This window comes from Vicugna pacos, chromosome 1, assembly GCF_048564905.1.
Source record: "Vicugna pacos chromosome 1, VicPac4, whole genome shotgun sequence".
NCBI lineage: Eukaryota > Metazoa > Chordata > Mammalia > Artiodactyla > Camelidae > Vicugna > Vicugna pacos.
Genome location: NC_132987.1, coordinates 2,083,465 through 2,111,462, shown reverse-complemented (window position 1 = coordinate 2,111,462; position 27,998 = coordinate 2,083,465). Strand labels below are relative to the sequence as shown.

Here is a 27,998-nt window from a genome sequence, read left to right as displayed (position 1 = left end):
TTATGCTTAGTGAAGTAAGTCAAACAGAGAAAGACAAACACTGTATGTTATCACTTACATGTGGAATCTAAAAAATAAAACAAACAAAGGAATATAGCAACACAGTAACAGACACACAGATATATGGAACAAACGAATGGTGACCAGAAGGGAGAGGGAAGGGTGAGGGGCAAAATTAGGGAAGGAGATTAAGAGACACAAACTACTGTGTATGAAGTACATAAGCTACAAGGGTATATTCTAACACAGAGCCCAGATTTTATAACTTTAAATGGAGCATATGGTCTGTAAAAAGTTTGAGTCACTCTGTTGTACACCTGAAACTGATACAATTTATAATATGTAAACTACACCTCAGCAGCAGCAACAACAAAAGCCCAAGGACAGGAACCTCGGTCTGCCCGACCACTTGGAGCTGGGACGTCAGCCTTTTCCTGCCTTCAGGATCCAGTTGAAACACCAGCCCTTCTGGGTCTCCAGCCTGATGGCCGCCGATCTCGGGCCTCGTCAGCCACATAATCGCGTGAGTCACTTCCTCGTCACAAGTCTCTGTCTGTATGTCTGTACCTCCGACTGGTTCTGTTTCCCTGGAGACCCCTAATACACACCGCACACTCTGGGAAGACTTGGTGGGCCTGTACTGGCCTTCAGGATCCTGCCCCTACTTGTCGAGATTTCGTATGCCTCACGAGGCCCAGAACAGCACCTGTCACAAGGCAGGGGCTCAGTGACGATGGCTGAGCTGACCTGCTGTGTGTACTTAACTCCCTGCTCCCTCCTCCACCATGACATCTCACACGGGCATCTGCTCTTGTTGTCAAAACATAAACAAAAGTACAAGTTAGTCTGTGTTTAACTAGAAGGCACACAAGCCACATAATCTGGCCTGAGTTCCAAAGCCTGACACACCAAGGTTCATATTGGAGCAACAACAAAGGAGGAGGGGATGACAGCTCAAAACAGCTTGCAGAGACCTCAGGAAAACTGGGGTAATGACTCAAAATGTGCTCAGCCACGAGCAGCTGGGTCTTCCTGGTTCCAGACCTGGTAGGACAGCTTCATAAATGGGAGTGAATCAGAACTTAAGTTTTGCAGTAATTAGAAAGATTTTTTTCCTCTTGTATTAAGATATTGCTTCCTAGTTGAATTTTTTCACTTTTTAATCCTCAGTTTCCACAAGTGGAAAATGGAGCTATTATCATTGGAAGATCTCTTATATCCTTTCCATTCCAGCAAACTGTGACTCACAAATTCAAAATTTAGCTTCTAGTGGGGGACCAGGTCTCACCACGCTATTCAAGACAGTGATGTAAGTTGCATTAAGGCAACAAAAGGAAATTAAAAAGCATGCAGCTTAAAGAAGAAAGAAGACAATTTTCTCTGGTTGTAGAAGATATGATTATCTACACAGAAAAATCCCAATGAATCTATGTAAAAAACTTCTAGAACTAATGTAGTAGGGGGTTTGCAGAATGGAAGATACTGCATAAACACACAAAAATCAATCATATTTCTACATACTGTTGATGAATACATGGATACCAAAATTTTAAAATGTAGTACCATTTACAATAACAAAAAAGAAATACTTAAGTGTAAGTTTAACCAAATATATGCAGAATTTGTATGCTAGAAACTACAAAATTCTGATGAAAGCAAAAAAGGACCTGAATAAATAAAAGCAGAAAAAAGTGATTAAACCATGTGGGATGTTTCAAATACAGTGCAACATAAAAAAGAAACAAAATGTGTCCTCTCCATGGCCATAAGATTCACCATCAACCTTACTCCCTTGACTTTTTCCCATTTTATTCTGCACAAGATACATTTTTTTCTTATAAACACCTATGCTCACTGAAAACATGCTCAATATCACCAATCATAAGAGAAATCCAAACCACAATGAGCTATCACGCCACACCCATTAGGACAGCCACTACCAAATGAACAGAAGATTGCAAGTGTTCGTGAAGACACAGAGAGACTGGAACCCTTGTGTTGGTGGGAATGTAAAGTGAGGCAGCCATGATGGAAAACAGCACAGCGAGTCCTCAAAAAATTACAAATGAAATTACCCTGTGATCCAGGCATCCCACTTCTGGGTATTTACCCAAAAGAATTCAAAACAGGATCTTGAAGAGATATTTGCATGTTCACTGCAGCCACCTGGATGTCCACAGACAGATGAGTGGATAAAGGAACTGTGGTCTGTACCTACAATGGAATAGTATTCAGCCTTTTCAAAGAAGGAAATCATGCCCTTTTGCTACATGATGGGCCTGGAGGACATTATTCCAAGTGAAATAAGCCAAACTCAGAAGGACAAATACTGCATGATCCCACTTTTATGCCAAACTCAGAACGAGAAAGTAGATAGAATAGTGGTTACCAGGGGCTGGGCAGAGGGGGACACGAGAGGGGCGTTGGTAAAAAGGCACAACGTTCTAGTCAAACCAGATGAATGAATTCTGGAGATTTTCCATACAACACTGGCCTATATATAGCTGACAATATTGAACTGGATACTTAAAAATCTGCCAATTGGGTAAACCTTGTGTTCAGTGCTCATACTACAAAAGAAAAATATGTTAAAAAATAAGTAAATACATATTTAAAAATAAAAAGGGTAAGAGGAAACCTTTGGAAGTGAGGTGGTAGATGGCCTGAATGTAGTGATAGTTTCATGGGTGTATTTCCTAATTCATCAAGTGATTGTATACATTGTTTATATATGTGCAGTTTTTTTTTCAATGGGAATTGTATCTCCATAAAGCAGTTTTTTTAAAAAACGAAAGAAAAAAAGTGGTTGTCAAGGACTAGGGGAGGAAGGAATCTGTGTTTAGTGAGTACAGAGGTTCATTCTCGAGGTCTGTTGCACCACACTGTGAATATACTTAACGCTAATGAACTGTGCACTTAAAAATGATTATGATAAATTTTTATGTTATATATTAAAAAAAAAAAAGCCTGTGCTCTCACATTAGAAAGAACTTGAGTAACAAAGCACGCCACTTCAAAAAACCAACCACACGCACACTGTAGAAACAGCAGACGTGGCTAAGTGCATGTCTCACTTGCTGGGAGACTCCTCAACCTCCCACTCAGTGAACAGATTTTGCCTGAATGGCAGACCAAGACAAGCTTCGCCTCGAATCCAGCAGCAAACCCAGTGCCTCTCACTGCTCCCCGCAGGGTACACCACCACGTGACTTCCTCCATTCCCCAGATGCTCAGTGGGTCATTGATTTCAGCCCCTTTTCAGCATCCACTTAACAACAAAGCAAATCAAGCTAATGTTATCCTCTACTTTCTGTTCTTGAAGAAGCAGCCTCTGGATTTAGCCCAGTGCACAAAGCTGCCAATCCACCGGTCCTGTGCCCAGGGCTTCTCTCCTGTGGCATGGGGTCAAGTTTTGTTAAGTCTTGAGACAGATAAGAAAGTCTGGGACTGGTGCATGTCAGTTTCACTGAAGCGGGGAGGACGGACAAAGAACATCCCAGCGCGTGGACGCTGAAACTGATCCAACCAAATCCTGCTTTGCCCCGGTGTTCACCTCGGTGGATGCTGAAGATGAGGGTAGTGGTATTCAGACTTAATCTCTCATTTTCTCAGGAGCCTCCCTGCCAGGCAGCAACCAAGAGGATTTCTGGCTGCCCTGGGGCCTCTCTTCACAACCTCACCCTTACCCTCTCTCTTTCTTCTGCTTCCTCTGTTCCCTGGTGCTCACCACCGTCCAGCCAGGAACCCGCTGGGTCATGTCTGTTTAGAACTCCTTTATATCTGAAATAACACCAGTGTATATCAAATCATTTTTTCTTACTGCAAATATATATTTTTTTAATTTCTCTTTAAGCTTTTCTTAGCAGCTTCAGACCTAAGACTCTCTCCTCTACATAACAGGGAGACGCAGTCGAGCCAGCTCTGTTCCATCACTGTGGCCTTTGAGCAAAGCCCTGCATCTTCAGCACATCCGACCTTCGTCGGCAGATGGAAAGAATCTCTCAAGACCCCTCCAACTTCAAACATCCTGTTCAAAACAAACTTCTAAATAACCCTCTAAATACACTCAGAGAAGCTTCATCTTCAGAGGAGCCGAAGCAAATATCTCCAGAAGCAAATACTTAGACTTCTGCACATTTTCAAAGATGTGCCCCACAGACATAGCTGTGTGACAGCTTATTCCAGAATGAAGCTCGGAACAAATTCAATATTCAATCACTGTTACTAAATTAATTCTAATTTTTAGCATATTGTTTACATGGTTTTTTTTTTCATTGTGAATACTATTTTATTTAGTCATTTTTGTTTCCAACTGAAACTCTGGAAATTCAAAACTAACATCCTTGCCCATGAGCTTCTTGTAGACACCAGAAAGTGTCTCACCCTTGTGCTCCACGTCTTTCTGCCACACTTTATCCAAATGGACCATTATGAGCCGGCTGCCGTCCAGCCCCACGCAGAGCCTCTTGCCCGCGGTCTCACTCGGGAAGGCCGGGTCCTCCACGATGGCCTCGTTCACGGCCATCAGAGCGCGGCTGCTGGGACGCTTTTGCTTATTTTTGGTGTGGCTTTTTCGAGCTGGCTTAGGCAGAATTCTCCTCTGAGCAACAAACACAACGTGCTTCCCGCTGAGCTTTTCCTCCAACTCGCACACTAGCCGGACTTGGATTTTCTGGAAAGATTTCAGTTGAGGGACTGGAACAAAGACTTATAATAGCTTCCCGGCCACCACCAACTTCAGTTTCCTTGGCCGCGGTGATGCTCAGCTCCCGCAGCTGTGCCGTGAGGTCCGAGTTCATCTCCAGCTCCAGGAGGGCCTGGGATATGCCGGACTCGAACCTGTCTGGCTTCTCGCCATGGGGCTTCACCATCTTCCCGCTGAGCATGGCCTCGACCTTGGCAGTGCAGGCAGCACTGGCTACCTCGGCAGACACTTGTCTACATGGTTTTTGACCCTTTGTTTTTATTTTGATAATCTTGGCTGTTTTTTTTTTTAATGGAGGCACTCTGGATTGAACCCAGGACCTCATGCAAGCTAAGCATACACTCTACCACTGAGCTGTGCCTCTCCTCCCAATCTTGTTTTTAATGCAGACCGCCTCAGCCCTGGTTGAGTGTGTGCCATATAAACTGTAAGGAGATAATTAAACTGTCCTGGTAGCTCTGCAGGCAAACTACCTCAGGTAAAAACTCCTTTACTGTGTCACCTGGAAACAGCAAATCAAAGCATCATATTAATGTTGCTGGGAAGCGCACAGTTCTCAGAGGGCCCTGATTGACTTTTGGGAAGTGAATTAAGCTTAGAAAAACACCAGCGTAAAGTTTTTGCTGAGTTGACCAACTTCACACAGACTGAAATAGCTTCACTCTTTGTACATAAGAAAACTCCCTCATCTACCTGGGTCCTCCACCCCGCCTCACTTTTGTGAGGGATGTCGGACGCAAATTTCCGTCCAGTCCCCTCAACAAGGACCAAGGTTGTGTGTGTCACTTTATTACCAGTCTCTGTGCCCAGAAACAGGAATCTGGGTTCCTGCTCCAAAACCAAACCCAGGGGCCAAACTCTGCTCCCCATGGACGGGTGGTCCACATGTCTCCTGCCTCCTTTACCAAACCTCCTGGCATTACCTTGGAGTCTGATTCTTGCAGACAAAGAAGAGTAACTCAGAGGGTACAACTGAGAGCCCAGAGAGCAGACCCAAGAACCACGGAATTAATATTCCCAGATGGCAGCACTGAGCCCTAGTAAGCAATCAGTCACGTGTGCCTTGCTGGGTTTCAGAACTGCTATTGCCCAGCGGCTGCTAAGTGCCTCCTGCTTTCCCTCTTCTTGAATGGGAATGTCTGCTGCAGCTGCCCATGCCTGTCCCACCAGACAGCATCAGTCTCTTCAGTTCTCAGGCCTTCAGACTCAGACGGATGCTACTCAAGGAGCTGGGTTTGAGGAGCCAGACCCAGGGAGCCTCACTGGCACCTAGACCTTGAGGCTGAACCTGATTTCACAATGGGGTGAGACTTCTGTAGGGACTTGGGAGGAGGAAACCTATTTTCCATCTGGGAGGAATGTAAATAATTGTGGCCAGAGGATATTCTGATGTAAAACATGACCCCTCACTTCTGTGTCACTTCTCGGATTGTAAAGTGGTGTCTGTGTCCCCTCCACTTGACTCTGACCAGGGCCTGGGGCTTGTACATCCCTGCAGAAGCAGTGCTGTGTGACTTCCAAGGTTAGGCCAGAAAGGGACACGCCGCTTCCCCCTGCTTCTCTGGGGCTTCTTGCTCTGGGACCCCAGCCCCATGCTGTGAGGAAGCCCAGGCAGCCATGTGGGAGGGTCATGTGTAGGCATTCAGGCCAACAGGCCAAGCTGAAGTCCAACAGCAAGACATGTGAGTGAGCAGGACTTTAGGTCATTCCAGCCCAGGCTGTCAAGTCCTCCCCAGCTTTCAAGTCTTCCCAGCTGAGCCCCAGACAACGTGGACCAGAGAGAAGCCCTGCCCATCCTGCTTTTTCCGAATTCCTAACATGAGCATAACACAATAACTTTCGTTTACACCAGTAGCTTTGGCTGGTTTATCACGCTGCAACACGTAACTGGACGTGCCTGTCCATACTCACCGTCTGTACTTCAGCTGTTGGGACATTCCATCGCTTCGCGCCTCACCTGGGACTGGAGATGGCAACGCCCTGGGGTCCTGGTCCTTTCCCAGCTTGCAGACCACCCCCCACCACCATCCCAACACACGAAGCTAAGATCCAGGCCCCATCCTTCCCCTAACTTGCTCTGATTGTACAAGGCAAACTGCACTGCTACCTGGATGAAACCCAAGATAGCACAGACACAAGGGTGAGTGACGATCGTGGCAGGTACGTAAGGGGAAGAAAGGCGCAGTCTAACAGCTACCCCTCGGCAGCGTGGTCTGGCGAGCTGAACATGAGACTGCTGAATTTTGGGTTTTGTTTTCGCTTGTCCTGGCGCCTCTGTCTGGAGAGTTACGTCCCATCTCCAGTTTCCTGCTGGTCTAGCACAAGGGCCAGTGAGCAGGGGATGGAGAGCTTCTGGCAAGTCTCCAGCCTCACTTGGCAGAACTCCAAGCCAGATGCCATTGCTCCGGACCCCTCTCTAGACAAGCCAGGACTCCAGTAGCAACAACTTTCTCATGTGTGCCAATTTCCTCGCCAGCGCCTACCACCCCTTCTACACACGCGGCCTCCGTCTCCTTTGGGTCTGAGATCTCAAGGCTCCGTGGACGTGAGATACTGTCCTCCCAAAATGGAGTCTGGCACTCAGCCCCTGGTCCTCATTCCACCAGCCAATGCCATCAGTGCTCCTCTCACTGCAAAGCCACAGGTCACACGTGTACTGCAACAGCCCCTCACATGGATGCCAGTGATGCCAACAAGAGGACTGAGGGTCGGAGGAGGGCTCGGCTTAGATGAAGTAACCGCTAGACTCACTAGCTTGCTAGGCTCACTGCTAAGGGAGGCGGCAGCAACCCCTTCTCACTGGCCTGAGATCGTGTATAGCATCCCAGAATCAGGGACAAGGCAACAATGGAGGGCAATGTGGCAACCCAGGCAGCGGGTGGTGAGACTCAGAAGAAAAAGTAGAAATGGACAGATGGTGGATTCTGCACCCGAGAGCAGATTCTGCAGGTTGACATGGTTGGCATACAGATTCTAAACGGAACTTGGTAAAGAGCAAGTTGTTTGACCATAGTCCGACCTTGGCCTCTGCAAGGTCTTGACTCTTTGCTTTGCTTTCACTCATATTTCTTTACTTTCCAAGAACTTCAGAAGGAGGTTAGGTAGTGGGGGGAGGAAGGGAGCGACAGATTGAGAATTTAAGTCCTAGATCTAAACTGTGAAACCCTAAAATACCGCCAGTTATAAAAAGATGTCCCACTTCCCAGTACCCAGCTCTGTAAATAGTGTTCAGAAGTCAGGAGACTTGCAGAGATTTGGTTTGGCTGCTGAAATTTCTACATTTCTTAGTGCCACCCTCTTTGGTTTTCAGTCTCTCAAATTCTAAATTAATGGGGACATCTGCTTTGGGCAAATATAGTCAGAGCTGTCTTGCCACCACCAGTCTGCAGTCATAAAATCAAAGGAAAAAAAAGAAGTAAAAAGAACAACTCGGAACCACGTTTCCCAACAGCCCCATCCTGCCCCCTCCCACCATGTCTCAACCTCAAGACATAAGTCATCGGCCAAACACACTTCATAGGAGACATCAGCCCCAATCCTGTTTGTGCTGGAGCCACTCAGAAATCACCGAGGTTTGGTCAGAAGAGTAAATAAAAGCAGTGAAAACTTTGTGGACACAAACTACGCTCAAGGATTCTGTCTGTCTCCAGCCAGGTAGGCTGCATGAGACTCTAATGATGAGAGCCTAACTCCTGGGCAGCGGGCACCCGGCTCCCAGCCTGACAGTCTTCAGGTCCCCCCAACTTGGCTCTAGGCCAGCACTGTCCACTGGAAATGGAATGCAGACTGCAAATGTCACCGCCATATAAAAGTTTACATTTTCCAGTAGCCTCATTTAAGGAAAAAAATAAAAAGATCTAAGTGAAATTAATTTTCACAATATAGTTGAATCCAATATGTGAAAAATATTATCATTTCAGTATGTAATCAGTATATGGCACCACATAGCTAGTGGGTAGGGAAGCCTGCCCTTTTTATGACTAAATACATTCCTTTCTAAAAGAAAGTGTTTCTCCTGCATAAAGCAGCTGAAATGGGACCCGCTGGAAGTCAGTTTGCCATGTAAAATACAAGACAACATTAAAATACAAGACAGTAACAAATCCGAATTCCAGATAAATAATTTTTTTAATCTAAGGAGGTCCCAAGTATTACACAATTTTTTCATCATTTATCTGAAATTCAAATTTACCTGGGCTTTTTATACTTTTACGTGGGAAATCTAGCAACCTTGAAAAGGCACAATTAGAAATGAGTCCTTCTTTAGCCAAAAGAGAGCCTAGAAGGGCCCAGGGAACGCAGCTCCCTCCCATCAGGACCCCAGTTAAGGTAATGAGAGGGGACAAGTCATCATAGGCCAGGAGAGGTAGGAAGGTGTGTTCTGCCTGGTCCAGCGCCGACAGGACTGTCCTGGCAACCCTACAGGAAAGAGGAAGGAAGTGGCGGCAGAGGGAGAAAACACAGCTGGTGCTTGAGGCCCCAGGAGGGCAGAGGCTGGCCTCCCGGGAGAGCGCTGTGCTGGGCTGAGCGCCCACTATTAAGGGCAAGCCCCAAGGGCACCTGCAGGAAGGTGCACAGGCTGCGCAGTGAGTGGTGCTGACACTTTGAAGCCGCCGGCTCTCCACCCTGCTTTCATCTTCCCTTTCTGTTAATTTTACAGAATATTTGTACATCCCAGAAAAAAAATCTACATTTGGCAAGACCTTGATCTGCAGCTTCCCAATTTTCTGTGGGTTTTCTTTACTAACAAAGTCGTCTTTCATTTTTATTTTCTGTACTGAGGGCTCCTGCCATGGGTGAAGAGAGAGAAGTATGGCGTTTGTTCAATTTATCGGATGTTCCCTTGTGTTGCTCCAAGTGAGAGGGATGAAACGTGCCCCCCCCCAGCAAATTCCTAAAAACTCCAAAACCATAACCTGGCTCAGGGACCCGGGGTTTACAGAAAGTGAAGTGAGATGTGTTTTCAGGTGGGCTATGTGTTGAGCACTTGTAAGGCTCGGAGGTAAAATCCAGAGGGTCTGACACAGTAGATCGGGGCAGGACTGGAGAATCTGCGTGTTTAACCATTTCCCAGGTGCTGCTGATGCCGCTGGTCCAGGGACCACACTTGGAGAACCGCTGCCTCAGACGACGAGAGAGCTTCCACAGGGACTTAAGGAGCACCTGTTGAGACTTTGGTTCTGTTCTCAGATTCCTCAGACTGGAAACCCAGAGAAGATACGCTGCATTGGCAGCGGTCCCGCAGAGCCAGGGCCTCCCTTGCTGCTATTGATGGTGCTCTTGAGTGACGTGGGTTTTCACATCGTGAGTCCGATGGTTTATTTGGGGCTTTGGAGGTTGGAGGAGGAAGAGCCTCAGAGGTGATGCTTTAAGAGCAGATATCCCAAGCAAGATGCTTGTCACTCTTTGCTCACTTCTGCCCCCTCCACCCTCCATCAACCATTGTGCTTCCTTCTAATCAGCCCTGAGTTTCCCTAGTCTGTCCCTCTGCCTCAGCCTCCACCCAATCTCTGCCTGGATTGCAGGAGGGGTATCTTCCCTAGCCAGCCCTCTAGACGATGGACACCCAAAAAGTTCACTTTCAGGAACAGGAAGACTTCCTGCTCTTTCCTGAGCACGGTGGTGAGGGGCCCCGCTTGGCAGTGCCACCATCCCATCCCTGGACTCAGTAGTTCCGCCCCCGTCTGGAAGGAGAGAGCATTGCACCTATCAGCCCAGGACAAATGCAGAAGATGGAACTCTGCTTAAGGGCAATCACAACTGAGAGTTTCAGCACTTCTAAAGCGTTTCCATTTTCTGACCTCTCGGGAGGCTACTACCTCTGGCTCCATCAGCCTATCCACGCCTTCCCAGGAATTCCATCCCATTAGAGAGGAAAGACATCCTGTCCACCTAGGTCCCCCTCGCCCATCCGCCCAAGAGGGAAAAACACTTTTCTTTGAAGGATTTAATAACTAAATTAAATGGAGTTGTAAGGGATGTCCAAGATCAAACATAAAGAAGCCACAGAGAGTCAAAACACCTAGCCTTGGTCCCTGTTCTGCTCCAAGACACCCAGATACCTCTCTGCCCTCTTTTAATCCCCAAGGATACAGAACATCGAAAAGCACCTTCCCTTGTCCAGAGACACCATGTTTCCATGAAAATTCCTCAACCCAGAGCCTTTCATTTTGGTCAGAAAGGAAGTTTAGGGCAGATCAGGAACGGCGAACTATGGTGACATTGCGCTGCCTTCTCATCTGAGGTGGGAACATTCCTCATGGGCACTTGAAAAGGGTCTTTGAGAGCCATAGAGAAGCAGAACGCTGGCTGCAGCGAAGACCTCAATTTCCACTCAGTCTCTGCTGGGCGCTTTGAGATTTATTTAATTTGTAATACACACTTATTAGCAATAATTGGTTTGGTTCTATAACACAAAGGTAGGGCTTGCCTTCATGTCTTCAAATACCAACTTCCTCCCACCTTCGAGGTAGAGATAGTTTGTTAAACCTTCCTCTGTGCTGGCTCTATACTTCAAGCACCCTTCAGTTCTGACACATACCATCCTGCAATATACTGTTTGTTTACCTGTATGTTTCTTCATCATCTGGAGATGATCACCTCTTCCTGGCAGGAATCGGACCCATCTCTAGTTCCTTACCCAGTCCTGGCACGTAGTGGGCAATCAGTCATATTTGTACTGAACTGAACCATTCTCAGACTTTCATCGGTATAGACATATCTCTGTGGGGTAGATTTAATGCTGCCCCAGGCAGTGCTGATTTATTATGCGACAGTTCATTTCAGAAATACTATCATACACGATATTGAAGGAGTCACAGAATGGCTTCCCTGATGCTAAGACAGCTTACAGAGTTTCCTGTGATGGAGTCACTTGTTTTCTCAGAGTTCTTTCTACCTGATTAACTGGTTTTCCTCCATGCTACTGCTATTGTTTAACTTGCTTGAATGGTTACGTGCTTAGCAACCCAACCCTGATTTACACCCTTCCCTAAATAACTTGTATCCAAAACCCAGAAGCTGTTTTCCAGAAAAGTCACAGAACGATAACCTCGAAGGTATGGCCAGGGCCTCTAAAAGCCCTTGTGACACCAGTGGGGTCAGACCTGACAACGCCAAGGCCTCGGGACCAGAAATTCCCAACACAAGATAAACTTTTGTAAAAGCCTCTACTGTTCCTTATCACTGATGTGCTCGGTCCGTCTGCCTATAAAATCACCAAGGCTCAGCCCCAGGATGGAGTCACAGTCTCCAAGGCGTGAGCCTGCTGCAGTAAAGCGGCTCTCTTCTTTGCTCCCAAGACTCTGTCTCCAAGTTTAAATTCGCTTTTTGGGGTGCAGAGGCTGATTTTCTGGCAGCAATATGTATGAGTAGCATGCAGTTAATTTATGTTTTCCTATGGTCAGGTACCTGGTAGAGTCCACAGCAACCCTGTCTAACAGGATTTTCTGTACTGATGAAAATAGTCTATGTCTGCGCTGCGCAGTACAGTAGCCCCTTGTTTTCTGAAGCTGATAAACTCTCGAAATGTGGCCAGTGAGACTAGGAAGTGAATTTTTAATATAATTTTATTTTTATTGATTTAAATGTAAATAGCCACGTGTAGCTAGTGGCTACCTTAGCAGAAACACAGGTCTATGATATGCTATTTTAACGCTCTCACTCAGAAGGCAAATTCAGCTTCCTTCACTTTAGAGAGAAGCCTGGCAATCTGGTGTCTGCTGGGCAGAGGAGTTCCAAGTGGGCGGTGGGTGGGGTCATCAGCTGAGGCACAGAGAAGTGTTTTTATCACTAACACTGTTTAGAATTACTGCATGGTGATAATAAAAAGCAGACTAACTTTGAGTTTTATTATTATTTTTAAACTCTTTATAGACAGTGCACCCAGCCCTTGCCAGCACCCAGAGGGGACCACTCCCACCACTACCCCTGTTAGGGCACCATCTTTAGTCTTTGAGTTTCTTCTTGACCTCACAGTGAGACAGGAGGGAAGGGGCAGGGCACAACCATTAAAAGAATGATACAGCTATTGAGGATAGGACATAAACTGGTTAGAACCAACCAGGCCAAAGATGGCAGAAGATTCAAATCCTAGTAGACTGTGAGCCTCATTATAGGCTCATTGTAATACTTTAGCTGCTAAGTGACACACCCACGGGCACCATGACAGTTCCAAGGCTACAAAAGGCCGAAGAGTGGGCCGTGGTCCAATTCCAGGAAATCCCCGCCCCTTCCTCAAACAGAAGGAAAAATATTCCTACTTGTTAGGACATTAATTACTGAGCCCATAAAAATGAAGCACTCCCACCCCCCTGGGCTGGATGACCCATGCCCTGGGGCCGCCTCTTGCCTTCTGAGATGGCCCACACTCTGTCTATGGAATGTGTGTCTCTCTGAATAAACCTACTTTCTCCACTACTGCTCGCTCTTGAATTCTTTCTTCTGTGAAGCCAAGCACCCTCACTCGGGGGGGTGCGTCTTGACATAGCCATCCTCTTGTGCCCCATTTTTCCTAATGGGATTTGGGAAGGGAGGACAGGTAAACAGGCACGCTCTGCCACCCATCTTGAGCAGGAAATTTCATTAATACTCTTACTATTGACAGGCAAGAAAAAATTCCTGACACCGAGAATACAGCAAATGAGATGGGGTGCTACCCATGTGAAGTTCCCCTAAGCTGTGAGATCCTACCTGACGTCAGCAGACTCAACTCATCTGCTGATTCACCACTGCTGCACGGCTCAAAGTGAGCATCCGGGGGTGGGAAGGGATAAATCAGGGAGTTTGAGACTTGCAAAAGTTAACCACTACATATAAAAATAGATAAAAACAGATTTCTTCTGTACAGCACAGGGAACTAGATTCAATATCTTGTAATAGCCTTTAATGAAAAAGAAAATGAAAACAAATATATGTATGCATATGCATGACTGGGACATTGTGCTGTGCACCAGAAACTGACACATTGTAACTGACTCTACTCCAATAAAAAAAGAATGAAGTAATGCCATTTGCAGCGTCAGTGAACCTAGAGATTATCATAGTCAGTGATGTAAGTCAGAAAGAGTAATGCAAATATGATATAGCACTTAGATGTGGTATCTAGAATATGATAGAGATGAACTTACTTACAAACATAAACAGAGTCACAGACATAGAAAACAAACATTTTTACCAAAGGGGAAAGGGGATCGGGGAAGGACAATTTAGGAGTTTGGAATTAGCAGATACAAATTTCTATACACAAAACAGATAAAAAACAACATCCTACTGTATAGCAGAGGGAACTACATTCCATATTTTATAATGGGGGGAAGATATAGCTCAGTGGGTGAGTGCATGCCTAGCATGCATGAGGTCCTGGGTTCAGTTCCCCGTACCTCCACAAAATAAATAAATAAACCTAATTACCCCCGACACCGACACACACACACACACACACACACACACACACAAAAGGAAAAAAGAAGCAAACAAACAAAAACATCCTCAATAACTGTAATAAAGCATAACAGAACAGAAAAGAAAAGAAAAGAAAAGAAAAGAAAAGAAAAGAAAAGAAAACATGATGTCCCTGAAAGTGCTCCCTGATTTCAGGGCAGAGAAATTTAATACTGGACTAGAAGGTACACACCCTGTGAACTCAGAGAGGGCCTTCCCATGTGGGGGCGCTCAGGATGCCTCGGCACAGACCTCCAGCCCAGGAGCAGGGGCAGAAGAGACTTGGAGGGGTTTCCTTGGGGGGCATGGTTTTCTTTTTTCAAAAAAAAAAGTCTATACTAACAATTTGACAAGGACTACTGATGTGTCTTCAAATATTGGATTCTAATGAGAGCTTTTGCATGCCTTAGTAAGTCAGTGAAGACCACATTTAAAAAGAGAATTTCTACAGCTCCTGCTATTTCAATAGTAAGTAGCTGGAAGACAGGGATGGTTTTATTAATTCAAAATGTGAAAAAGTGTGCGGCCTTCCAGTCCCAGGAGTAAGTCATTCAGACACGAAAGCCCAGAACAGGTTCAGGTGTCTCTGAGTCATTCAAAGGTGGGTCACAATGAGGGCCTTGTCTGCACAGAGTTCAGGGATGTGACAGGGGATGCATGTTCTAAAACAAGGATTAGGATGAAGACCCTCAGCATCCATGGACTGTGGTCCTTGTGTCCTTTATGTTCTCCTTTTCAAGTTGCACAGATCCTTAAGTATAGAGTTTTCAGCCTCATGAATATGCAAATGAGGTGAGGTCTCCTAGATTAAATATGGATAACCTGAGCCTTGGGAGTATCATGCAACAATCACACCCCCTCCTTCACAGAAGCCCTGAGAGCACAGCCCTCACCATGGATTGCAGCTGAAGAATCCTCTCCCTGGTGGCAGTGGTTACAAGTAAGGGGCTCGCTAGTCTCTGGGATGAGGAGGGATCCAGGACCCGTCAACTAGTGCTCATCCAGTTCTGTCTCTTGTGCACAGGCGTCCACCTGCAGGTCCAGCTGCTGCAGTCTGGGGCTGAGCTGAGGAAGCCTGGGGCTTCAGCAAAGGTCTCCTACAAGGCTTCCTGATACACTTTCGCCAGCTACAATGTGCACTGGGTGGAGCAGGCCCCTGGAAAAGAGCTTGAGTCAATGGGATGAACTGACTTCAAAGACGGTGCCACAAGCTGTGCAGAGAAGTTCCAGGGCAGGGTCACCTTGACCAAGGACACGTCCACCAGCACAACCGACATGAAGCTGAGCCCTCTGATATCCAAGGACATGGCTATGTACTCCCGTGTGAGAGACACAGTGAGACAAACCACATCTTGAGTGTGTCAGGAACCCTGAGGGACAAGGAGACTGTGCAGGGGGAGGGGACACAGGGATGACGGGGTTAAAGGCTTCCTTTGAAAATGGGGTTGGAAACATGTGTTCGCTGTGATATGAGGGATGTTCCATACAAGAAATGCCCTGTAAGCAAAATTTAGGGAGTGAGGAGAAGCTAAAGGAATTAATGTAGATACAAGCATCCCCATGAAGTTTTTGTATGGACTTAAGTCTGTAAGTGATTTGAGAAGCTACATTAGAGCACAACTACCTCATCAGATGGAAAGTCCAGGTTTATCTCAGTAGAATAGTGCTAAGACATCTTCAGGTGGTTTAGTCACTTTGCATTCCCACCATAAGTGACACAGGGAACTCACTGTGACTGAAAATAAAGCATAATCTTCCCCCTTTGCAAATAAATTACAAGTATAAAAGAAAATCATGTTGCAAAGATGCCTCCATACCAGGAAGAGAAATATATCTGCCAAGAAGTCTGTTTTTTTTTTTTTTTCATAATGACAGATATCCACCACTTTGGGATAAATGCATGAACAAAGTGAGAATTTCAAAAAAGAAAGAATATTTCAGGAAGTACCAAACAGAAACTACAGAGCTATAGAATACAATAACTACACTGAAAAATTCAGTAGAGAGGTTTAATAGCATATTAGATAAAGCATAAGGAAGAATCAGTGAATTTAAAGGCAGGGCAGTGAACTACATTCAATCAGTGGTGCAAAAATAAATGAAATAGTAAACATTGCTAGAGGGACATACGAGACATTATCAAGTGGAACAATGTGTAGATTATACAGGTTCTAGAAGAAGAAAAGAGGGAGAAGAGGGCAGAAAGAGTTTTGTTTTTGTTTGTTTGTTTGTTTGTTTGTTTTAATGGTTGAAAACATTTCTAACATGAAGGAAAAAAGAAATACCTAGATCCAGGAAGCCCAGGTAGTTTGAAATAAGATGAATCTAAAGAGACCCACACCAAAGCAAATTAAAATTAAATTATCAAAAGTTAAAGCAAGGGGAAAACTGTAAAAACAAGAAAAGTGACTTGTTATGCACAAAGGAAACCCTATAAGACAATCAGCAGAGTATTTAGCAGAAACTTTGAGGGTTTGAAGAAAAGAAAAAGAAAGCACTCCCAACCAAGAATGCTCTACCCAGCAAAGTAGTCCTTCAGATCTGAAGGCAAGGGAAGAGTTTTGGAGACAAGCAAAGGCTGAAAGAGGTCGTCAACACTAGAGCAACCTTACAAAAATTCTTAGAGAAAAATGTTCATGCCAAAACATCGCTAATTAGTATCAGGAAAACGTGTGAAAGTATACATCTCAATGGCAAAGGAAAATGTATGGCTAAGTTCGGAATACGCTAATGTTGTACTAGTGATGGGTAAATCACTTATAAATCTAGCATGGGGGCTGTAGACAGAAGTGGTAAGATTAACTATAAGTGCATAAATTAACAAGGATGAAAAGGTGACTACTGTGATATCAGAAACATAAAATGTGAGAGAGACAGTGAGAATGAAGAGCTCTAGTATGCGTTCAAATCTAAGAAGTTATCATCTTAAAATAGACTGTTTTAAGTGTAAGGTATTTCACACCAGCCAGACAGCAACCAGAAAGCAAAAAACTTATAATCAACACGCAGAAGATAAAGATAAAAGAATCAAACATACCACTACAGAAAAATCTTCAAATCCCCAAAGGAGAGGAAAAGAAGTTAGCGACAAATGCAGTGCGGAAGAGCCGGAAAACAATGAACAAGAGAGCAACACGAGTTTGCAGTTATCCATGGTTACCTTAAACTTGCATGGGCTAAATTCTCATCAAAAGATACTAAGTGGTATCAATATCTTACAATAACCCGTATCTCATAATGGAAGAGATTCTTAAGATATATATATATTAGAATATAATATAATATACATTATATTATATATAATATATGTAATCTGAGTAACTTTGCTGTACACTTCAAACTAACACAACATTGTAAATCAACTATACTTCAATTAAAAAAAGAAGCTCTGAAAAGAAAAGATACTGAGTAGCCAAATAAATAGAAGACCTGGCTATATCCTGCCAATACAAGTTTCACTTCAGTTCTCAGGTGCACACAAATTAAAAGTCAAGTGATGGAAAAAGATATTTCATGCAAATGGGAAACAAAAGAAAGCAAGGAAAGCTATGTTGATATCAGACAAAAGAATGCTTTGAGCCTAAGACTGTAACGAAAGACAAAGAAGTTCAGCCCATAACGAAAAAGGGTCACCCCAAGAATAGGATATAACATTTGTAAATACTTATGTACCCAACATAGGGGCACATGAATATGAAGCAAATATTAACAGACCTGTAATGAGAAATAGTCATAAATGCAGTAACATCAGGGAACTTTAAAATCTCACCTTCAAGAATAGACTATCCAGACGAAAAAAACCAATGAAGAAACAATGCTCTTGAACCACACGTGAGACCATATGGACTTACCAGATCCTTACAGAGCATTCCACCTGAGAACAGGAGGATGCACGTTCTTCTCAAGCACATGTGGAACATTCTCCAAGGTGAATTAATTGTATGTTAGGTTACAAAACAAGTCTCAATAAATATAAGAAGATTGAAATCACATTAAGCATTTTCTTTCTAATCACAGATACAAAACTAGAAAACAATTATAAAAATAAAACTAGAAAATTTACAAATATTTGAGATTAAAACACATGCTACTAAATAGTCAGTGGGTCAAAGAAGACAGAAAAGAGAGATCAAAAAATACCTAGAGACAAATAAAAATGGAAATTCAGAATTCCAAAATATGGGACTCAGCAAAAGCAGTTCCTAGAGGAAACTTCGTAACAATAAATACCTACTTTAAGAAACAGAAAAGATCTCCAATAAACAAAGAAGTTTTACAAAGAATTAATATTTCCCTGGAACATCCAGGAGGAAGGCAGCCCTGCCAATACCTTGATTTTAGCTCAGTGAGACCCATTTTGGACTTCTGACTTTCAGAATAGATTTCCATGGCTTCAACTTTGTGGTAATTCGCCATAGCAGCCACAGCAAGCCAGTACACCGGCACACGCTTTCACCTGCCTTGCGGCCTCCTGCAAACACAGAATTAAATAAGAAAGAAATCTAAAAAAAAAAAAGTGATTTTACACATCAAGGCCTAGAAAGAGAAAAGAAAACTGAACCCAAAGGTAATAGGAGATAGGAAGTAACAAAGAGTTGAGAGGACAGAAATGAAATAGAAACTAAAATACAACAGAAAAGATCAGAATGGAAATACACAAACCTTCAGGTAGACTCACCAAGAGAGGACTCTAAATAAATAAAATTAGATACAAAAGAAGAGACGCTATAGCTTGCACTACAGATACACAGAAGATCACGAGAGCCCACTATGAACAATTTTCACCAACAGAGTGGATAACCCAGGAAAAAACTGGTAAGTTCTTTGACTCTTAGATCAACCAAGGTTGAATCAATAAAAAAAACCCAGAAAATCCAAAAGACAACAAAATGAGTGAGAAGATTGAATCGGTGATCAAAAACATTAAAACAAAAGAAAATTTTAGGACCAGATGGCCTTACTAATGGATTCTACCCAGCAGTTTAAAAAGAGTCAATACCAGTCTTTAATGAACTCTTCCAATACTAGAAGAGGGAATTTTTTTTTTTGTTCTTTGGTTTTTGTTTTACCAATTTTATGAGGCCAGCATTATCCTGATTCCAAAACCACAAAGGACACTACTAAGAGAAAAAAAAGTACAAGCCAATACACCGGTGAATATGGATGCATGAATTCTCAGCAAACTAAACTCACCAAACTGTTACACAGACCAAACACCTTCAAGCAGGATTTCTTCCAGTGATGGTGATTCCATATGATCATCTCAATAGATGTAGAAAGAAAAAAAAATCCACTTATGGTAAACACTCTTAAAAAATGGGTAAAAAGGAAATATCTCTCAACATAACCAAGGCACATTTGATCAACTCAAAGGTAACTTTATACTCCACAGCTAAAACCTAAAAGCATTTTCTTCTAAAATCAGAAACAGGACAAAAAAGCCCACTCTCACCACTTACACTCCACACGGCACTGGAAATTTTAGCCAGAGTAATTAGGCAAGGAAAACAAAATATATACAAATTAGAAAGAAAGAAAGAACACTGTCTTTATTTTCAGAAGACATGATATTATTTATAGAAAACCCCGAAGGCCCGATCAATAAGTTGTGAAAATGAATAAACCATTTCAGGAAAGTTGTGGAATACAAAATTAATACACAAAGTCAACTTAGTTTCTATATGATAACAACAAACCTTCAGAACTAAAAATTAAGAAAACCATACTTTTACAATTTCATTAAAAAGTATAAAATACCTAAGAATAAATTTAACCAACTATGTGAAAGATCTGAACACTGCAATACTATTAAGCATCCATGAAAGAAACTGAAGACACAAACAAATGAGATCTTTTGCGCTCATGGAATGGCTACCCCCTGGATGCCAGAGTCCCTGATAGGCACATCTATCTACTTTTCTGGTGGAATTCCAGTGAATGCAACATTCAACCTCCTGCTCTCTCCAGAGTGTCATAGTTTACACTAGGTGGGAGCTGAACCCACATCACAATCACCCCACAGCCCATGGTGACTCCAGAAGGAGACAGACGATGCTGGCTGGGAGCAGCCCTCTGTTACCCTGAACCCATTTCAGGTTACCTAGAGGGAGAGGAAAATCCCGGTGTGCAAGAGCACTCACTTAGAGAATGTCCTGAATCTGTCCCTAAGGAAGCCCATGGCAACTATTATTAACACTGGGACCAGCAAACTCAGGTCCAGACCCAGCTGCTGTCCCACATCTCCTCGGCTGTCCGAAGTCTCAGGCTTGGTTTGCTCACTCAGAGTTTACAAAATATTAGAGGACATAAACAAATGATTTTTGAAGATTTTTTCAGTGAGCTGATCAGCGACCTATCAGAGAACTGAGGTGAGGACGTCCATGCCTCTTGGCCACCCCCGATATGTGCAAGTCCTCCAGTGTCTCTTGCAGGGTCCTAGAATGTGAAATTCAGTTTGCCATCTTATTACTGACTTTATCACAGAGTTTACTCCTGTATTGCCTATGGCCATACAGGGCTTGGGAGGCTGGTTTATCATTTATTTTGTACCTTCTGTCACTTCCTGCACTCTGGAAGTCTTGATAACTTTATACTTCTGGCTATGCCACACAGGAATGCAGCTATGGAGGTATATATGTGACCGAAGATCACTGTCAAATACACCACTGATTCTTGGCTTTGTTTTACTGACCACATCATTCTTCGCGGGACTCCTTTATCTCTGCTCCCGCCAGCACCTTTATTTACACAATACGGAGGGTCCCAGCCTACATGGCAATGACAATTCCTACTATTGTTGCAAATGCCTTTAAAACTGCATTTCTCAGGGTTACAATCATATGTTATTGCAACTGTCGACTGAAATAAATGCACTGCCTAAAAGTAGAGAGTTGTTTTATTTGGTGAGAAGACTCGAGCCGGAATGACAGCCTCTCAGATGGCTCTGAGGGACTGCTCCTAAGAGGTAGGGGAGGAGCTAGGATATACAGGAGTTTTACAACAAAGACCAGGTAGTCGGAACATTAAAAGATTACTTATTATCGGAAGAAAACAAGGCTTCTCACGTAAAACAATTCAGTGCTTTTCTATGTATGGGAGGAAGTAGACATTTGGGCTCGTTGGCTTCATTCCTTTGACAAGCACCTAGCTATCTAGGGCCAGTGTCTGTCCTTTCTTGTTCTGAGCTCCCTCAGAGGGCACCACCGTGAGTGGCTGCAGAGGTCAGGCTGCAGGCTTGCCCTCGCTGGGGGTGGCGGCAGCCCCTGATGACTTCATGGCTTCAGCATTGTTTACTGATGTGGTTTGCGGTATTTTTCCTTCACGGTGGCAAACACATCATTGCCCCCAGATGCAGTCGCCCCCCCCACCTGTTGATCCCAGTCTGACCAGGACCCTAGATCTACCCCCCTACCTGCCCCTGGTTTCAGGAAGTGTAGGGACAGGGGAAGTTGTGGGACAAACCGGGGTTTGGGGGGCACAATGACCAAACCCAGAGTCGGGCTCCCACAAGGGATGGAGAGGTACGGGGTTCAAAAGGCGGCATTGGTCAAGTCCAAGGAGGGCCACCGCGTGGATCCAGGTCCACAGAAGCAAGCACAGAAAGCTCTTAATAAAACAGTCCAGGGGAACTCAGGCAGACTGAACACCCAGGCATCGATTTCACCCTGGGTTTTAAAAGGAGCACACTTATCTGGTCCCGAGACACAGGCAGTTGTGGCTGCAGTGACAGGACGTCTCCGATTTGAGTGAGAACCCTCCACAGGAGGACACACGTGGGGTTCATTTTCCTAATAAAAGCTTTGAAACGAGTAAGAGTGATTAAAAGAAGGACCTTAATGAAGAAAGTGAAAGGAAATACACTTACTGATCAAACTCGGGGTGGTTTGCCCAGTCACTCGGCTTATTTATCGTTTGCTGGTGACATGTAGGTCAAGAAGCTGAACAGGGTGCTGGGGTCCCAGATCCTGGGGGCTGGCAGTTGGGGGCCAGAGGGCGGCTGCGAACCCCCTTCGGAGGGTTACCCATCCCTCAGACTGGAAGTCCATGGGCCTCTGCAGGAGTGCCCAGCCCTCCTCCAGCTCCCCCTGGGGGCATCCTCAGCCCCAAGACATCGCCTCATCAGCCTTCTAGGAAGTCTGAACCAGGGGCAGGGCAGAGTACTGTGGTTAAGGCCCTGTGCTCAGGGCCAGACCATCAAGCTCTTACCTTCTTTTCACTGTGTGCCTTTGGGCAAATCTTGACCCCTCTGGGCCTCAAAGTCCTCATCTGTAAAATGGGTGTCATGATGCACCCAGGACCCTCCTCACAGCAGGGCACTTGCGGTGTAAGTGGGACTGTGGCCTGGCACACAGCACCTGGCCTGTGGTCACTTGAGCCCAATTCCATGGCTCTGACACGTGAACTTGGGGTCTGGCCACCAGGACTCAGCCTGGGGCAGCTCAGTGAAGTGCACTGAGTGCCTGCTGTATGCACATGGAGGCTAAGGGAGACCCCAGCCTGGGGTTCCCCAGACCTGTGTCCTGTGGGAAGAGAACAACAGCACGGACCCGGTGGGGACAATGTTACCAGCCCCCTGCCCCCGCCACACTGATGCAGGAGAAATACACGTGCAGCATGAGTAAGGCAGCGTCCCAGGTCTCAGTTGAGCCCCTGGGACGTGCCCCGCCAAGTGTGGGTCCTTGGCTTCCTGCAGTAAAGAATTCAAGAGTGGGCCACAGTTGAGTAAAGGTAGATTTATTTAGAGAGACACATAGTGCAGAGAGCGTTGGCTGTTTCAGAAGGCAAGATGTTGGTGTCGCAATATCACGTACACATACACACCGTATGCGGAGAGAGCTGACGGCTACTCTAAAGCTTTACAAAGTTACATACTCTTATATAGCAAAGAAGAATGATAAGGGACATGGTTAACAGGCAGTGTCTGGCTCAAGATCAGAAGACCCTATCTGTTTTGGAAAATCATGTTTGTGTTGGCACCAGCGAGCCTTACAGCTTATCAGGGCGGAATGTATGAGAAACAGCTGCTTCACAACATTCTGCTCGGACTCAGGCGGCTGTGCCTGTCTTATTAGGTTCCCCACTTTGGGGATCTTACCCGTCATTGGCTAACCAGCCTTCTCACCTCTGAGCCTGCAGCTTTTTAGAACTTGTTTACCATTCCGGCCCAAGGCTCCTTCCTTTGTTCTCACAGTCACGGGGCTACACAAGGGAAAGGCCACGAGGTGTGGGAGTTGGGTGCTGAGGTTAGAGTAAAAGTAGGTACACACTCCACAGGCAGAGTGCAGGCCGTCTCCGAAGAGGAGGGAACAGAAAGGGTAGCCACAAAGTGAGGTGCTGCCACTTTTTATGGTCTTGCAGTGGGAGGACCAGTCTAACTAGCCTGAGGAAGGGGCTGGCATTCCCAGGAAGTGGGCCACTGCCCACTGGTGGACCCCCTATGGTCAGCCTTGGAGCTGTCGTGACACCTGTGGGCATGTTACTCACCATAATGTATTACAGAGGGCGTATAATGAAGCTCAGGGTCTACTAGAAGTCAAATCTCCCATCGTCTTGAGCCTCAAGGCCTACTGGGGGTTGAATCTTCCACTGTCCCGGTGTTAACTGCTGTCATTCCTCAATGGCTGTGCCCTGCCCCCTTCCCTCCTGTCTCATTTCCCCCTCAGAGATTTTACTCACATAATCTTATGGGGTTGCAGAGGGGCGATGGGCCATCTTCCAAAACTACTTCCAGACTGAGTAGGGGCGTTGACCCTACCTATCGGAGTAAAAATCTCTGAATGCCTAATCTAGGGGCCCAGGGCCAGGGCAGCCTTTCCTTTTTGCCTCTGAGGGCAGTCATGGGTGGAATCCTGCCATAGCCATCATCTGATGCGGGGCTTCTGTAACCCACTGTTTCCAGTGACTTCTGATGAATCTTCTTAAAGATGGAGCACCTTGTAACAGCAGCTTAACAGTCTATAATGACAAAGACTTATAAGGCATGGTTAAACATCTGTAATTGACAAAAAGAGACGTGTTTACAGTTACCAGCAATATGACTGACAAATTTAACTCAACATACCAAATACTCCTAGTTAATTTACTATCTACGATGCCTCAGGTTTCCTCGAAAACGTCTCAGAGTTAGCAGGAGCTACAAAGAACTTTAAGAATTTGTTAAATACTTAAAATCCTAATTATGCATGAAACTCTTCTTATTATTTCTTCTTAACAAAACTGTTTTACTGAAAATATACATCTTTTCCACGGCATACTAAGTACTTCTTATTTTAGGAGCTTTGATTGGATACATTTAAGCAACGTGAGCTGTTGTAATCACCGCTACAGGATGCTATTTGTCCTTTTTGCACAAGTACCTCAGGTCTTGTGTTGTCGCGCAGGACTAGCTCTCTCCTGGTTCCTCTTGGGGCCTGTAAGTTACAGGCTTTATTCTGGGCAGATGGCCCCGACTAGCAATTCCTCGTAGCTTAACAACAGCTAATACGTTCCCTTCCATTGTGGCTGCAGCTGGTCTTCAGGGACCCCTCCTTCCAAGGTTTTAGTAAGACAAAGTCCCCTGACTAGACGGGGACTTCAACCTTTTCCTCTGCAGGACAGGGCAATGCTTTGCTTCCACGTTCGTGGAGGGCTCTTTGAACTTGGCTCAAGCTAACAACTTGGGAGTCTAATCTATGGCTCTCCTCATCAAACAGGAAAGCTGAAGTTCAAATGGCCCTTCCATACATCATTTCAAATGGGCTAAGTTTTAAAATTCCCTCAGGGGCCGTCCTTATTCTTAGAAGGGCTATAGGCAGGAGGGGGATCCAGGTTTCTGAGGTTTCCTGCCACAGCTTGTTACGGAAATGACAGGCCAGCCAAGAAACAAGCACCACTCGGAGGGTTGGAGTACTCAGATTTATTATGCCGGCGGGCTCAGAGGGGCTTCTGCTCCGAAGCTCTGAGCACCTCCAAGACGTGCACATGAGGTTTTATAGGGTTAATTACAAGTATGGGGCTATTAGCCAATAAGTTTCAAACAACAAAAAGCAAGGAATCCGTACACTGGAGCTTATCAATTTGGAACAGATCACGTTAGTGACACTTGTTGAGCTTGGATTTATGAGTTAGCTTGTTAGCCCAGTAAACTGACACTAAACTTTAGATGTACAAGTTAGCCCGGCAGAACTTATATCAGTAAACCAACACTTATCACACTTAGATTTGTGACTGAGCTCGTTAGCCCAATAGACTGACACTAAACTTCAGATTTATGAGTTAGCCCAGCTGGGCTTTTGCTTCACAAGCTTAGCAAATGTTCTCTTTAGAACATGATTGGCTTTTTTTACCGTGCCTGAGGACTGGGGCCTCCAGGAAGAGTGGAGGCCACAGTTAATACTCAGAGCAGAGGAAACCTGTTGAGTCACCTTGGCAGTGGAGGAGGGTCCATTGACTCTGTAAGCTTTTTGGTAGCCCAAACCTCAGATTTTTTCTTTGAGCAGAAATTTTGACACTTGTATTGCTTTTTCTGCTCTGGTGGGGAACGCTTCTAACCATCCTGTCAAGGTGTTTGGATCCCAACAGGTTATTTCCATCCCTTACAAGCGGGCATCTGGGTAAACTCCACTGGCCAGTCTTCCCCTGGATAAGTGCCTCGACGCCTTTTGGGCAGAAGTCTGGGAGGGCACAGCTCCAGACTCAAAAGCTGTGTCTGGTTTACTAGAGCGTAACCAGCTCTCCTTGTCCCATTCTGTGTGAAGCCGCTTCCATCAGTAACCCGCTCCGTAGCGGGGCTGCACAGGGGCTCCTCCCTGAGATCTGGGCGGTGAGAGTGCACTTGCTCCATGGGCTCCACACAGGAGGCAATAAGGGATTCTTGGGATCGGGATCTGATATTGGGGTGGCCGGATGTAAAACTTGAGAAACTGTAAGAGTGCTGTCTGGGGAACCAAGTAGGAGGGCTTGGTGATCAAGTACTCGCCCACCTGTCGGCCAGTGGTGTCCGTCTGTCTCAAGACTCCCTGTACCTGGTTGGGGGTTAGAACTTCCAGTGGCTGTCCCGGGGCGCTATTGCCACATCTACTAACACAGCAGTGGCAGCTACTGTACTAAGACATCCTGGCCACCCAGTTGCCACCTGACCAAGGGACCTGCTGGCTGCACTGAGTCCATGAAGCTCTCAGACCTGCTCATTCACAATGATTTCTCCCGAGTTTCCGGGCCTTACTTAACACTTGGGTCGCCCTTCCCCCATCACTGTCTCCCACATCACCCATCACAGCAGAGTCGGAGCCTCAGGGTAGTCAGATCTCTGGAACTGGGTGGGAGCACAGCCTTCCTCACTGGAGGGAACCTTCACTCAGAACGGGCCTCCCCATAGGATGGGGCTCCCTCACTTGCCCCAGACCTACCATTGTGCGAAGGGTCCTGGCCTGGCTCTGTACTGAACCTCTGGGTTTCCTGTGGAGCCAGCAGGGGCCAGAGCAGCCCAGCTCCAGGCTGGGAAGAGCCCTTCCCTTCTCCCCCGGTGCCTTGGGAAGTAACACCGCTGTAACTCAAGAGCCAACTTGGGAGAACCATTTCTTAGAACCTGGCCTGCCTCCCCTCCCCGGCCCAACTGATGGTCCGCCCCAGTCGTCAGGGACCTGTTTACATAGAGATGGAACACCCCCAGAGTTCTGAACCTTCAGTTGTGGCCCGGAGGACCCTGGCCTCAGAGGCAGAGCTGTGGGCCCTGGCAGCCATGGGGGGCCTGCTCCCTGCCCCCAGGCCCACATCCCCACTGATGCTGGAGTGGCTGTGGGGCGCTCTGCTACCGGTTTGGGAAAGCCAGACCCTGGTGTTTCCCTGGGGGACCCTGGTGTCTGTGGTAGGGTTGATGTTTCTACTATGGAGATGGTACACCTCGCGAAGTGGGGAGATAACAGGCGAGGCGTGCTCTTCCCACGACTAAGGCTCTGTACAACAGACCGAGAGCGCTGGACCCATGACCCAGGCCCGTGGAGCCGGCAGGCCGCCCAGCGGGGAGGCCAGCCCTGCCTTCTTACAGACTTTGTGCTTCTCATCCCTGAACGCAACCTGAGTAAGTCATGATTTCAGGGCACTGTTGACTTTATGGAAAAGGCTCAGAAGAATCCGCCTCCTGAAATCTCCCAAGTGACCGGTGAGAAAACAAGCGTCCAAGCACCTAAGAGGACTTGGAAGCAGCTTCAGCAGAGATGGAGGAATGACCTGAAGGAAAACCCTCTGTCTCCACAAACTCAGGAGGTGCTGGCCCAAGATATCACCACATGGAAGCAGCGATTCAAAGAGGAGGAGGGGAAAGAAAGGCTGGTGGGTGTAAACGCGTGGAGAGAGCGGGCCACGGAGGACAAGGTCACCAAGCTAAAGTCCCTGACTGAGCGCCTGCTGAGGGCCACCCCCCTGCCTGGCCCCTGGGATATGGTGGGGGGGACGGCGGCGCCAGAAATGGACACCTGCAGGGGTGACTCAGCTCGCAGCGTCCAGGTCTGACCCCCACAACCACCGCACCACGTTCTCACGTGTGTCTGGGGAGGACACATCCATCCAGCTCTCCCTCATTTGTCCCAGTTGCAAATCGATGCCACGGTGTCTCCTGCTAGGAGAGCGTTGTAACTCGCCGGGAGCAGTGTTTAAACGTTAATGTTTTCTCTTACGTACCCACTTTCCCCATTCAAACCCTTAGGAATATAGTCTATAGTGTTGTTTTGGTGGAAATCAAATGCCCACTATGACCTAAAGCGCCCTCTAAGTTTGTCCGGGTAGAGATGTTGGAGACAATGGGAATTCTCTGCACATTAGGCTACTATTTACAATGTAGAAGTAACTGCTGGATTTGACCTGAAGAAATTTTGGT

The 27,998-nt window shown here is 45.9% G+C and overlaps 1 pseudogene; it reads right to left on the bottom strand.

The window, feature by feature from the left end:
• Nucleotides 1-4,285: 4,285 nt before the first annotated feature.
• On the bottom strand, nt 4,286-4,886 carry LOC102544328 (small ribosomal subunit protein eS7-like; annotated as a pseudogene).
• Nucleotides 4,887-27,998: the final 23,112 nt, after the last annotated feature.